This window comes from Gallus gallus, chromosome 4, assembly GCF_016699485.2.
Source record: "Gallus gallus isolate bGalGal1 chromosome 4, bGalGal1.mat.broiler.GRCg7b, whole genome shotgun sequence".
Classification (NCBI taxonomy): domain Eukaryota; kingdom Metazoa; phylum Chordata; class Aves; order Galliformes; family Phasianidae; genus Gallus; species Gallus gallus.
The window spans coordinates 69,415,621-69,428,229 of NC_052535.1; the positions used below are offsets into that span (position 1 = coordinate 69,415,621).

General features: G+C 41.2%; 1 protein-coding gene across 5 annotated transcripts in view; it reads right to left on the reverse strand.

Annotated features, from left to right (window-relative positions):
• C4ORF19 (chromosome 4 open reading frame, human C4orf19) overlaps window positions 1-7,747 on the reverse strand; it is a 43,563-nt gene extending 35,816 nt beyond the window's left edge. For 4 of the 5 annotated variants that reach the window (XM_015285682.4, XM_015285684.4, XM_040699831.2 and 1 more), the window contains exon 1: window positions 7,608-7,747. The gene's annotated coding sequence lies outside the window, so the exon portion shown is untranslated. The remainder of the gene's footprint in view (window positions 1-7,607) is intronic. The other variant, XM_046940681.1, reaches the window with a different exon arrangement.
• Between the last annotated feature and the right edge of the window lie 4,862 nt (window positions 7,748-12,609).

Genomic DNA, 12,609 nt, shown 5'->3' on the forward strand with positions numbered 1-12,609 from the left:
TTACAGACTCAGAATTGTGAGACAAAGGTGACTTAACAGGTTTGGCAGCTTAACAGGCTAAGGCAATTTAACAGTTTTTGGGGAAAATATGAAACTGTAGCTCCTTGAAAGCCATAGGTAAAAGCTTTTTTGTTGGTTTCTTTGTTTGAAAGGAAATTAACTTAGACAGAGATAAACAAGGCATTTTGTGTGGCTGGCAGACTGGAAAATCTTTTGGGAAAATCTCACAACAGTATCTTCAGACTGGAATGTAAACAGAAAGAGAAGACACTGAAACCTGTTTAAAAATAGCTTGAGCTTGCAAGAGTTACAACCTTGGTTTGTTACTGCTAGCCTAAGGTGAATCCTACACAGAGGAGTAGGTATGACCCACAAAGCATGTGCTATAATTTTACTGCTCAGCCAAAATGTACTTCTAATTGTCAAGTCTGAAAGAGAGAATCATGTATTAACAAGTCTTCTGCTCAAAGACAAACTAGTAGGTCTGAGAATCGAAGACTTTGCATAGGGCACAGGGATAAGGCATGTGCAGAAGAACGGAGTGGAAGAAATAAAGCCTGGAGAATAATGTACTTGATGCAAACAAGAAAGTGGCCAAAATTCTTTGCTCCTCTTGACAACAAAAACAAAAGAAAAGAAAGAACTCAAACTCTCCTTATTCAATTTTTCTGTTATTCAGTTTCTTTCGTCGGGCTGCTTCCCCTGCGTGAAACTGCTCCCACATACAAGGATGAGTTTTTCACCTTATTGTTCCCGAGCATTTCACTTCACATAAAGAACGATCAGCAGAGAGCAGAAGAGCAGAGGATTGTTTGGGTCGTAGTTACAAATCACTGTGAAAACTGATAACAAAACTTTTAAAATAGGAAGGTACAGAAAACACTACAACTACTTAAAGTCGCACCCAGAAATCTTCAGGAAAAGCCTCTGATACAATACCTCAATAAAGACCCTGTCATGGAATGTAACTTTTTTCTCTTACATGGGTTCTTTTTGACTCAAAGGGTTTTACTTTTCTTTTAAATACAGCACTGAGATTAATGTGTAAAGCACAGAGATAATTTAATCTAGAGCTGTTTAGAGAGCCAGTGAACTTTTCCATTTAGTTATTTTCAGCCAATTTCCTTAGCAGGCGTTGAGTGATGATGCGTGGCTAAGGGAATGATCAGGCACAGTGGTTTTGTGAATAGGAGTAGAGTTTTATGTTGTGATTACAGTAATTATTTCTCAGCATGAGGCAGCTCCAAACTATTGACCATTGCATTAAAAAGGTGCTAATGTGACAAGGATAAAAAAAAAATGGTGAATGAAATACAGATGAATTTCTGCAGTATTATTGAATTGATTATCCTGATTGCATTCACTACCTGTTTCAGTCTCAAGCTGAACAATACTTGAAAGCTATAGGAAAGTATTAATTCCTCTGAAAGACTTTGTATTTTTCTGGAATTGGGTCAGCATAGTAATTCTTCCATTTTTAATTTCTTTTTTTTTTTTTCATGTAATTCTGGGCAAAAGAATGGGTTGAATTCACCAAAATTATCAATGTAGATTGCATAGTTAAGACTGACTTGTGGGACTCTGCATTTGCAGTTGCTTGCTTAATGCTAACAGTACACTGACATTTCCAGCAAGGCTCCTTATTCCAGAGAGTTTATCTGAGGCTAGGTACAGTGTGTCTCAGGTAGCTCCATCATAAAGCAAATGCCTGCTGCCTGTATGTAATAACTTATTTACCAGCAGATCTGACATATTTCCTCATGACAGGAGATTTATTGTCAGTGTGCTAGGATTTAAAGGGTTAGTCTCTGGAGTCAGATTTGGCTCCTGGAGAATTCAGGAGACTTGACTTCAAATTCTGCCTCCTGTCCAGAGCACGGGGCTGATTTACCTCCTTGCTTCCATAACCCAGTCTTCCTCTCTTGCAAGATGTGGATATCAGCATGTGTACTGAGCTAAAAAGGCTCAGTTGCTTCCCAGTAAAGCTTTATTCTGGAAGGATGGCGGAGAAATGAAAGAGAACTAATGGTTCAGGCCGACTAATATTGGTGATGGTATTGCTATGAAAGCAGCCAGTTTTCCTTTCACTCACTCACACACTGTCTGCTGTTTTCTTAAGTGGTCTTTGAGCTTTTTGATCATCTGTGCATTAGCAAATCTGCCTGTTTATATGTGAGTGGATGGAAATCTTTTTATGGCAGGTAATGAATTGGATAATTGCACTAAGCATTAGTTTTTAATGTATATCTGTAAATACGGACTAGCCTTTAGCAATCTGAGCATGTTCATCCAACGCAATGGAAAACATTCACAGGTGATTTTAATTTAAAAAGGGATGTTAAGGACGGAAATGGGACATTGTACATGGTTGTAACTTCCCAGGCCCCTGGAGGCCTTCAGTTTAGGGCCGATCACTGTAGCTTCTGTTTCATTTACATTGCAAATGAAATCTTACGGTATTTTTCTTCATTACGTTGTCTGGCAGTTGAATCTGTATCTTTGCTGCACAGACGTGGCCTGTTCAGTGGAGACGTGCATGCATTCAGATAACAGAAGTACAGGGCTGATATCGAGCCCTGCAACATCTGCTGAATTCACATGGGGAAAGGGAATATGAAAACAAATACACAAAGGGCACAGCTACTGAGATGGTAAATATTATTTTTTCCATGCCACACCCAAGCCAAAAATAGAGACAGAAAGGACCTTAACAAAGCTTTATTCAGGTTTCTGAAAGTGGAAAGTTTTTTTCCACTGATCTCTAAGTGGACAGGGCTGCCAGCTTGCTTCAAAAATCTGACACTGCCAAAGCCTTACGCTTGTTTTACTGCAAGTAGATCAGAAGAATACTTTTACTGTGAGCAGATCAGAAGAGTAGCTCCTCAGAAAAAACCTGTTTTAAAATCACCTAGGCAAGATTGCTGTCAGGCTTGAATGCTGTAAGAAATGTAAGAGCCGCTTAACACTTTTTAGGGGAGAAAAAACTGTGGGTCCTGTGGAACAGTACAGATTTGCTGGTTGGCCCTGGGGTGGCTGCAGCCCAGACCTGGGAGCTGCAGGAGGCAGAGGGGAGGAAAGCGTTAGGCTGCTGCATTGGGGCATGGGCCCCTTGTTCTGTGTCCTGCGCTGTTGCACAAGGTTCAGGTGCTGAGTAAGGTTGATAATGCTGGGCACTCCCAAACCTAATAAAAGTGTTGCAAGTAGCTGTGGGATGAAGGGGGAAGTGAGAGCCGCAAATACAACCATGGCAATAAATTTAACCATTGCAATAAATCCTGGGGGAGGATAGATTTTCAGAGAAGGAAGGGACATACTGCCTGGCAAATCCCCGAATCTGTGGGAACGTGGTTCCATATAGCTCATTTGCGACACTCCTTCTGCTCCTGCCTTAAAGCAGCCTCCAGAGACTCCACATCAGAGTAGACATTATGGATGTTAATGCCAATCTGCCTGGGCAAAGTGCCTTCACACCTGTCCTGGGCAGGGAGGCTGGACAAAAGTGAAATAATCTTTTTCTATTTAGTCTGGAGATCTCCTGCCCTCTGTGGGCAGAGCTGAGCTGCTGTGGCACTGAAATTCCTGCTGGTAGCAGAGCGCTGGGCAGATTTGTGGCAGCACCAGCACAGCCTACACCAGGCCATGTATTCTGCTCCTCGCCTGTGTATGAGGATTTGGTACTATTCCCACTGGTGTCAGTATGGAAAGGTCCCGGAAGGGGGCTCCAGGTTGAAAGGTTTTACAGTCACTCAGAGTACATTTCCTCCTTCACATGGGATACTCTCCTCTTTGCTATTCGTCTCTTGCACAAAAGCAGATTGTTTGCTATAGCAGTGTTTGCCTTCTTCACATAAAATCCAAGAATTAACTGCTTTTTAAGAACAATGCACAGCTTTCGTTCATAGCTGGGGAATGACTCAAAGTGGAGCCAGGCACATTTGGTAATGCCAAAAAAAGAGTAAGCCCCAAGGAGATGGCTTGTTCCTTGCTTTCCCAGATGGAAAAATAACTTATGTGAATTAATAATAGACTATTTAACCACAAATATTTTTCTAACCAGAAAGCATCTGTGGCTTTGCAGCCAACATCTGTGGTTAAAGTGAAGAATTGGAAGTTAAATAAACTTTTGTAGAAACTGCAGACAGAAACGTCACACAAAAAAGAAACCTTAGTTTTTTTTTTTCCCTCTCCTTCCTGCTGTAACTGATTAAATGTTTAGTTTCCAAACTATGTACTCAGCTCTTAATAAAATTTTAAAGTTTCTCCATATGTCCAAGCAAAAGTGACTTAGAAGGAAGGTCAAGGAAAAGTTGCTTTTTTCCCCCTTTCCAACAATACCTTTTGACCTTTCTACCAAAAGTTATTTTGTCCATTTGATGCCAAACTTTCAATAAGTAAAGCTACGTCACTTTGTATACCTATTTTCCATAGCAATATGTCCAGTTTGCTGGAATTTGAGCTCTGTAGCTTTGCAAAATGCAACGACGTCCATGCATCATTGCTTACACTTTTTTTGGTGTAAGAATCAGGCACACTCTGATGTCAGGTGGCAGATGAACAGGTTTTGGAAGAGGAATTCTAAGTTCCAGGCAAATATTTATTATCTGATGACATCTCATCACCCTTCAGTGGGTTGCGTGTGTCATGTCTGGTCCACACCAAGTTGCTTGTGAAACAATGGTTTTGTGAGATGTTGACAAGGTTGAGATTGTGTTTAACTAGATACTGTGCAAACACAGAAAAAGGCCTCCCCTTCCTGCAAACCTTGAATGAGGGCTTCCCTGAGGTGGTAGAACAGCATGGAGCCAAAGCAGACCCTGTTCTCCTGTGCAGGTCCTGCTTGCCCTGAGCTCTCTTTCTGGCAAGGGCACTGGGCACCCTGTCCCATGCCCAGCCACTTCCCCTCTCCTGCCTGTCTTTCTTGTTCCGCATGAGGCCACCACACAGAGACCATGCAGACCTTCTCTGTCACTTGCCTGTCTGGTCTCCTCCCCTATGATATTTTATGTGCCTCAGATCCTGTATTTTGTTTTCTGCTCAGTGGGAAGGAAAGGATCACACTCTCTCCTGTATGAGGCACCTTGGTTTAAAGCAAATACTTGCTTAAGTGTTTCCTTGAGATGTGATAGAAACAACAATGTGGTTAATGCAAAGCCTTAGCACTCAAAACTGTTTCTTTTGCATGGTATCACTTTCTACCTGGCTTTCCAAGAAAGCCACAGCTGCATTCACCTGCAGCTTTTGCTCTGTCTTCCCACCTACCTAGAGCTGCAATAAAATCATAAGGTTGATGATTTTTAGTGTAAGCCTTAAATCTGATAAAAGTTTCCTGAGATTTACAAGCATTTTGAAGAGCTGGGTTAACTTTTGATCAATACTTTGCTTAGCTCTGATTTTGGGACTAAAAGAAAACAATTCCAAACTCACAGAAGCATTTAAATTTTTATGTTTCCTTCTTTTTTCCCAAGGATCGAATTGAAAAATTCTCTCTTGGATTTGCATGAATCACGGTTTCTAAGAATCTCTTTCCTTGTGTATGAGAAGGAAGTCTTTGATTTGTGTGTCCTTCCTGTGAACAATACTACATTTGATTCTATGTTGAAGTGACAGAGCAAGCTAACAGGTTGGGTTACATCATTAGAAAAAAAAAAAAAAGGTAATAATTGAAACAGTGTAAATTACTGTAATGATTGTAAAATTTTTGCTATAATGAACATCTGAACTGCTAACGTGCTTAGAGTAAACTCTTCTACATGCCTCTCTTTCGAAATGAGCTACTTCTCACCCTCATTCAGTATATGGTTGCTCAGAGTGACTTTATCTTTTCTTGTGTCTTTCACACTACAAAGACACGTTGTGTAATCAGTGTTCAACAGATTTGCCTGTGTAGCTCCTAAGTGCTGGCTTTCGTGACCCACCCAATTTGTACAAACATTTGGTAAAAGAGTCTGGCCTTGGCAGGCTGCTCCCCATGTCAGGTGGGTGCAATGCTCACCTTAGGGAGAACGCTTGTGTAACAGAATGGCTGTGTATTTGGGGTCTGGTGTGTTTCCCTTATGTTTAAATTTTGCTTACCAAATAAGCCCCTTATCCACAAGAGTTACTGAATAGATAAATATATATATTTTTTATTATATATATATTTTATATATATATATAAATATATAAAATATTTGTAAATAATTTAAATTCAGAGGTCAGTTATAGTGAATTTAGAAGAGTTGTTTTAAAGCATGGTTGTTTCTTTCTACATCCCCACCTGCACAGTGAGCTCCTCTGCTGGGAGGTGAGCAGTACCCATAGCTGGTAAAAGACTTGGTGTCTCAGGCTGGACCCACAGCAGGTTGAGATGGCCACCCTGGAAGTGAGTGACTGTTTTTTAAGCACTAGTGATAAACTTCTTGGAGCTCCAATTTCCTTGGATTTATTTTAATTACTGATAATGATAAAGTGAAGAAAGTTGAGAGCTTATCTGTCTGTAGCAAGGTGTCGTAGGTATTGTTATTCTCCGCTTCTTTTTGGTATACGCTAGCATTGTGTGGGAAGAGGAAAAAGAGATAGGTTTTCTAGAATAAAATGAAGAAAATGCACATTGCTTGCAATTACCACCCTGCTATCATAGGAGTAAAACTATAAACGCCACTTACTCCTTTTATGCAGTGAGAATCACCAGGGGGTGGAAATCTAAAGGTGCACTGAGATCTTTGACTAAATATAGGTTTTGTAGCTCTGCAACTACAGGTAAATGGTAGTTTTTGTAGTCTACAACTAAATTCCTATAAAGGGATAAAAGTGATGAGTATATATGGCCCCATGCGAGAATAATTACAGTTTAGCTAAAAACTGTGATGAGAGGAAGATCTTTGTGAACAAAGTGCTGATGCTGTATCCTGGACAAATCCTTCAGCAAAAGCTAAAAAAAAAATGAACTGCAATATTGCCAGCAATTGTCAGTGAAACTTTATCACTTAATGGATATGCTTTCATACAATTTAAATTCTCAATTAACTGACTGCCTTCCCTTCTACTCCCTGTTTTTTTTTCTCTCTCTTTTTTTTTTTCTCCTTCTATAGAGCACTGAAATACCCTCCCCATCTGCCTTTCATTTGCTTTTGTGAGATTTTTTTTTTCCTTTTAAATGCACCAAATTGCAGGAAGGGAAATCAGAAATCATGAAAGTTCAGCGAGAAAGCCACATCCATTAAAACACACTTTCATCAGAGTGACTGAAACAGTGTGCAATTCATGGTATAAGTAAAGTCAGAAGAGCTCTAAATCCCCTCAGTTCATACATCAGACGCATTAACTCCCCTTTTACCTTACATACTCTAACACAACAGTTTCAGTAGCTAAGAAATCTTTACAAATATTAGTTTTCTATAGTTACATTTCATTTAAGAACATTGTTTGGATTTCTGCTGCGCCAACCGAGCATATAAACAAAACTGATCTTACAAAAGGTGAAACAGGTGAGCTCTGATATTTTCCAGATAAAAGTGTTAGATTATTTTGAGAGGTGAAAAAAAGCAAGAGAGTACACAACATGCGCTGTAAACAGTTTCTCTTGAAAGCACAGTGTTGTAAGTTAAAGGAACAAGAACTTCTCCTACCTGTAGCTTTCGTCCTGATAAGGAAGTGTTGCTTTTTTCTGATTACAATCTTCCATGGCTTAGCTCGGCTCCTGCATTTGAATGTTAAATATGTAAGAATGCCTTGTTTAGCTTGGGAGTTTGCATGACCTCTTAATGAGACACTGTAGTTAGTGTCATTGGGTATTAAGTCGTCATGTGACTGCAGATGAAAATAAAATCCTTTAAAGTTTGCATTTAATACTTCCTAGAATCTGTAACCCTTTACCTGCAAGCTGACTAAAAACCTGACAGACCTCACTGCTTTCTAGCCGGGGTTAGAAAAGGACTGGGAGGGAGAGCACGTGCTGAATAGTTCTCTGCTGGGACACCCTCTCACCACAGCCACAACAAAGTCCAAGTCTGCCAGTGTATTAACACTGTCATTTGCATATTCTTCAAATATGCAAATTGTCTGCAAACAAGTGGTGCTGAAGAGCTCTGGTAAAAATTTCCTCCGGTGCATCAGAGTATTACCTAGCACAGAAATTGAGTCCCCACTGTTCCGGGTGATGCTCTGTAGAGGAACTCTACTTTAAGGTAGGTGTTTGCAGGCACCCCCTAATATTTACTGATGAAAGTTGCTGATTTCCCTGGAATTGCTTTGCTTTGGGCGTGGTGTTCCCAAATGTGCTATGAAAGATGTTCTGCTGCCGCAACCCAGTTATGAGAGCGTTCCCTGTGCAGGAGAGAACTGACTTAAGCAATATCTGTAGGCAGCTGCGTCAGGTGTTTCCCAGCTGTAATCTTTAACGCGTGTAGATGTGTAAGTGGAAACTGGAAAAAAAAAAAGTCCTGGAAAGAACTGGCACTGACATTACATCAGGATGGGGGTCCAAAGCAGTGCAAAAGCTGAGGTAGCCCACTTGAGAACACTTTGGAAATGTTTTGCTAAATCCTCTGTTTGTTTATGGTTATATGAAGCCTGGCTGCTGTACTGGTAGATGTATCGTTCTCATTCTCAGTAACTGTTCACCTAGGGCGGCCCAGTGACTGCTCGGTGCTTGCACCCCTGTCTTCCCAATGGAAGAGGCATGCTGGAGTACTGCTTGCCTTACTCATGCAAAGTATCCTCTTAAAATCTCACTTCATAAATGAGCAGGGTTTGCCTTGTGTATCCTCTCCTAGACACTACGGTGAGGTCAGTGTGGCTCCATGTCAGGGATGGGCTGGGGCTGCAGTGTGGGTACTGGGGCAGCAGGAGCACCGGCTGTGCCACCTGGCCCCATACAGAGCAACGAAGCTGGCTGCAACACCACTGCCCAGCAACAAAGTCATAAAAGCTTCTTTGGATCTGCTTATTTTAAGCAGAGAGCTGTGCTGTAATGTAAAGACAAACATTATCCACAGTTTCTGAGATCCAGCAAAGCTCTGCAAAGCTCTGTGGCAGACCTTTTTGATTTTTTTTTAATTTGTCTAAATTATATTCTACTTATTTATTTTTGCTTACATGCTCTTAGCACTGGCTGAAAATAATCTCCTGTTCCTGAAATCTGACTTTTCCTATAGACATGTGCAAATTGTTGGACACAGATGTGTCCTGGATGGGGTACCAAAACCACAAGTAGGACAATATATTTTTAAGGAAAAGTAGTTGAGATATTCAGACAACAGAAACCCTATTTTTCCTCTAATCTCATTGTAGACCGTTTGACTGTTTTGGCAGTGTTTTTATTATTATTATGATTTTTTATTGTTATTTTTCTTTCTTTTTTTTCATTTTGGAGGATATTCCTGTTGAGATAGCAGTCTGCCTTGAAAAATTATAGCCCAAGAGGTTAACATCGTAAGTTAGATACCATCAGCAATGTGATCTTACAGTGGGAAATGCTAGGCACTTACTTAGCAGGCAATTCTATAATGGAGACAAATGACAACAGGCTGTCCTATTGCTTTCAGGATCTTCTGTTTTCATCTGTGCTTTGGTGTGCCTGGTTTTTTGTTTCATCCCTTGCCTTGCAAATGTTATGTACTGCACTTCAAGTCTGTTGACTGGATTTCTTTTAATCCTGAAACTTTCCCACATACAAAGAACACCGCAAAATTCACATGGAATCAGAGCTGCGGCAAGAAAATCAGGAGATGACATTATTTATCTCTGTTGCATGCTGCAGTAAATGTAAGAGCTGTGCTGGTGCAGCAGCGTTATGTAGTGAAAGCCATGCCAACAGGACCATGTGGATGTGCCTTAAATTTGCCTTCATGTATTCCCTGCTGAGGCTGGAGATGGAATCCCTGTGCTGCAAACAGGTCAGGTGCTGCAGGTGGATGCTGCAGTCATTTGGAAGCTCTGCTGGGTGGGATGGGAGCATCCCCCACTCAGGCAAGCAGGACATTGGTCTGGGACAATGAGGCTGCAGAGGCAGGAAGAAGGGCTTGGTAGGGGCTGGTTGTAGAAGTTGCTTTGGGAACCATTTGCAATTTTAAGGACATGTTCTGCTGGAGCGGTTATCTTAGGTTATTGTGCTATGTTTTCAAGTAAATTTAGTGTTGTGCAGATGGTCCTCCATACTGAAAGTCTCTTTTTCAAAGGAGAAGGATGGTTGTGTGAACTGTTCCTCCTGGAGAAGCACCTGGCAAAGTGCCTCATTCTATGATCCTTAGAAGGATCATAGAATATTCTGATTTGAAATGGACCCACAGATATTATCTACTCCTGGCTCCACACAGAACACCCCAAAATTCAAACTCCATGTCTGAGAGCGCTGTCCAAACACTTTGTGAATTCCAGCAGCTTGGGGCCATGATCACTGCCCTGGGGAGCCTGTTCCATGCTGCCCCCTATTTAGTGCAGAACCTTTTGCTAATCCCCAGTCTGACCCTCCCCTGACAGTTCCATTCATTCTCTTGGGTCTGTTGCTGTCACCAGAAAGTAGAGCTCAGCACTGCCCCTCCACTCCCCTCATGAGGCCACCATGAGCCCCCCCTCTCCCCCCAGCTGGGCTCAACAAACCAAGAGACCTTTCTCATACACCTTGCCTTCCAGGCCTTTCACCATCTTTGTTAACTTCTTCCAGCCTTTGACTTCTGAGAATTGACACTGTGATTTAGGCCCACAGTGTGATCATCAGTGGCTTTGTAGAAGTCTCCAGGCTACCTCCAAAGTGCAAGGAATGGTGTTCAGTGACCAGGCTGGCAAGGCAAACCAGGGGAAATAATGCAGTCCATTGCTCTTCCTGCATCCCGGTGAAGCTCCAAAAAGAAATGTTGAGTAATGTCTTCAACAGAGTGTAACAATACTAAAGTAGGTCATATTTGTAACATAAACGTGTAAAATGACTTTTAATAACAAGTCCTAGACAGCTATCCAGAGGTCCTACTTCACATTTTGACACTTACAGACCATATTTGTGAATACATTAAAAATGTGTGAAACAGTAAGATGCCCTTGATTTTATAACTGAAGAAATAGAAATATATAACAAAATTCTGTCATGTTGTACTCTTAATATTTACTGTAAAATATTGATTAGGTTTATGTGGCAAGGTTTTGGTAGCAGGGAGGGCGGTGGGGTGGCCTCTGTAAGAAGAGCCCAGAAGCTGTCCCATATTACCTAAGAGCCAAATCCGTCCAGGGTGGATATATTATATCTTTTAATCCATAATAATAATAAAAAAAATTAAAACAATGCAGATTGTTGCTCTTAGCCTAATGGTAATGACCTACCGGACCCATTTCATGATGTGTCACAAAGGCACATAAGAATCACACCAATCAATCTGCCCTGAAAAACTTTCAGTGTAATTTTTTGGCAGTCACAGTGAGCTCTCAGGACTTTAAGCTGATCTGGGGCTGAAATAGTCCTCCCCCTCTTCCCTTATATGACCCTTATTTTAGTGGCAGATATTTGTTTCAAACTCGCTTTGCCATGTGACAAATTTCTGTTACTACAGGTTTCTGAGTAGGACTTGTATATGCAGCATAAAGAAATCAGGGCTGGAGAAACACTGAAACCTGAAAGCCTTCTGAATGCCTTTTCCAAGCTACCTGTTAACTCACATTTTGATGTTATCTGCTAGTAGCGTGAAAAAATTTAAATGGCCATAGGCCGTATGAAATGAAGTCACGGGCCGTGCATTCCCCAGCTGCGGTGCAAAGGAAATGACTGATAAAAATATTCTTTTCTAGCTGACCTCTGGCTTACCTTTGTCAGCCAAAGAATTTCCGGCTAGTTCCCCACTAAAGCTTTCTTGCAGCTATGGCCTATTCCTAGGGCCTCATGTGTCAGAAAATATGGACCTTCGTCTGATCTTGTTTATTGATGCAATTTAGATAAAGAATGAATGAAAGCTTTGTTCTGGATATGCAAATAGTGCTCCTTAAGAGAAAGTAAATTGCACTGGTCCTCTGACAGAATAGAATAGCACTTTGTATTTGGGTCTCTCATTATTAAAGAAACTGTTTTCTTTCTATGCAATAGCATGGGGGCGCTTGGGGTTATATTTGTGAGAGGGCTGTGGAGCACTCAGTCTTGCAGCAGCAGGTATTTGGACACCCTGCAGCCTAATGGCATTCAGAAACCTGCCTGCTGTCGTGGCTCAGTGTTCACCTGACACTTGAGAAATAGACTCAGAGAGGCGGAAAGCTGAGTACAGATATACTGAGGTAGAGAGAAAGTGGAAAGAGGAACAGGATCTAAACAGCATTCTCAATGAGATTATAGACCCAACACTAGGTAAAAGGACTTAACTGAAGTAAGAGTCATGTTTATGTTTGTCTTTCTTACTGTTTTACAATTAAGAGAAATAGAAGTGCTGCCTCATTCTTGCTGTCCTTGGTCAGAACGTGTGAGACACAAGACTAAGGTTCAAATCACGAAGAGAACACTTATTCCTTTTTATTTACAGCATTAACTCTCTTGTGCCACCCAGCTGCTTTGACAAAGGCCTAAAATCACCTCCTTGGCCTGAGATGAGGGAAAGACTGCTTTCACTGGTAGGTTAATCATCTGTTATGTTGGGGACTGTCTCCTGCCCCAAGAGG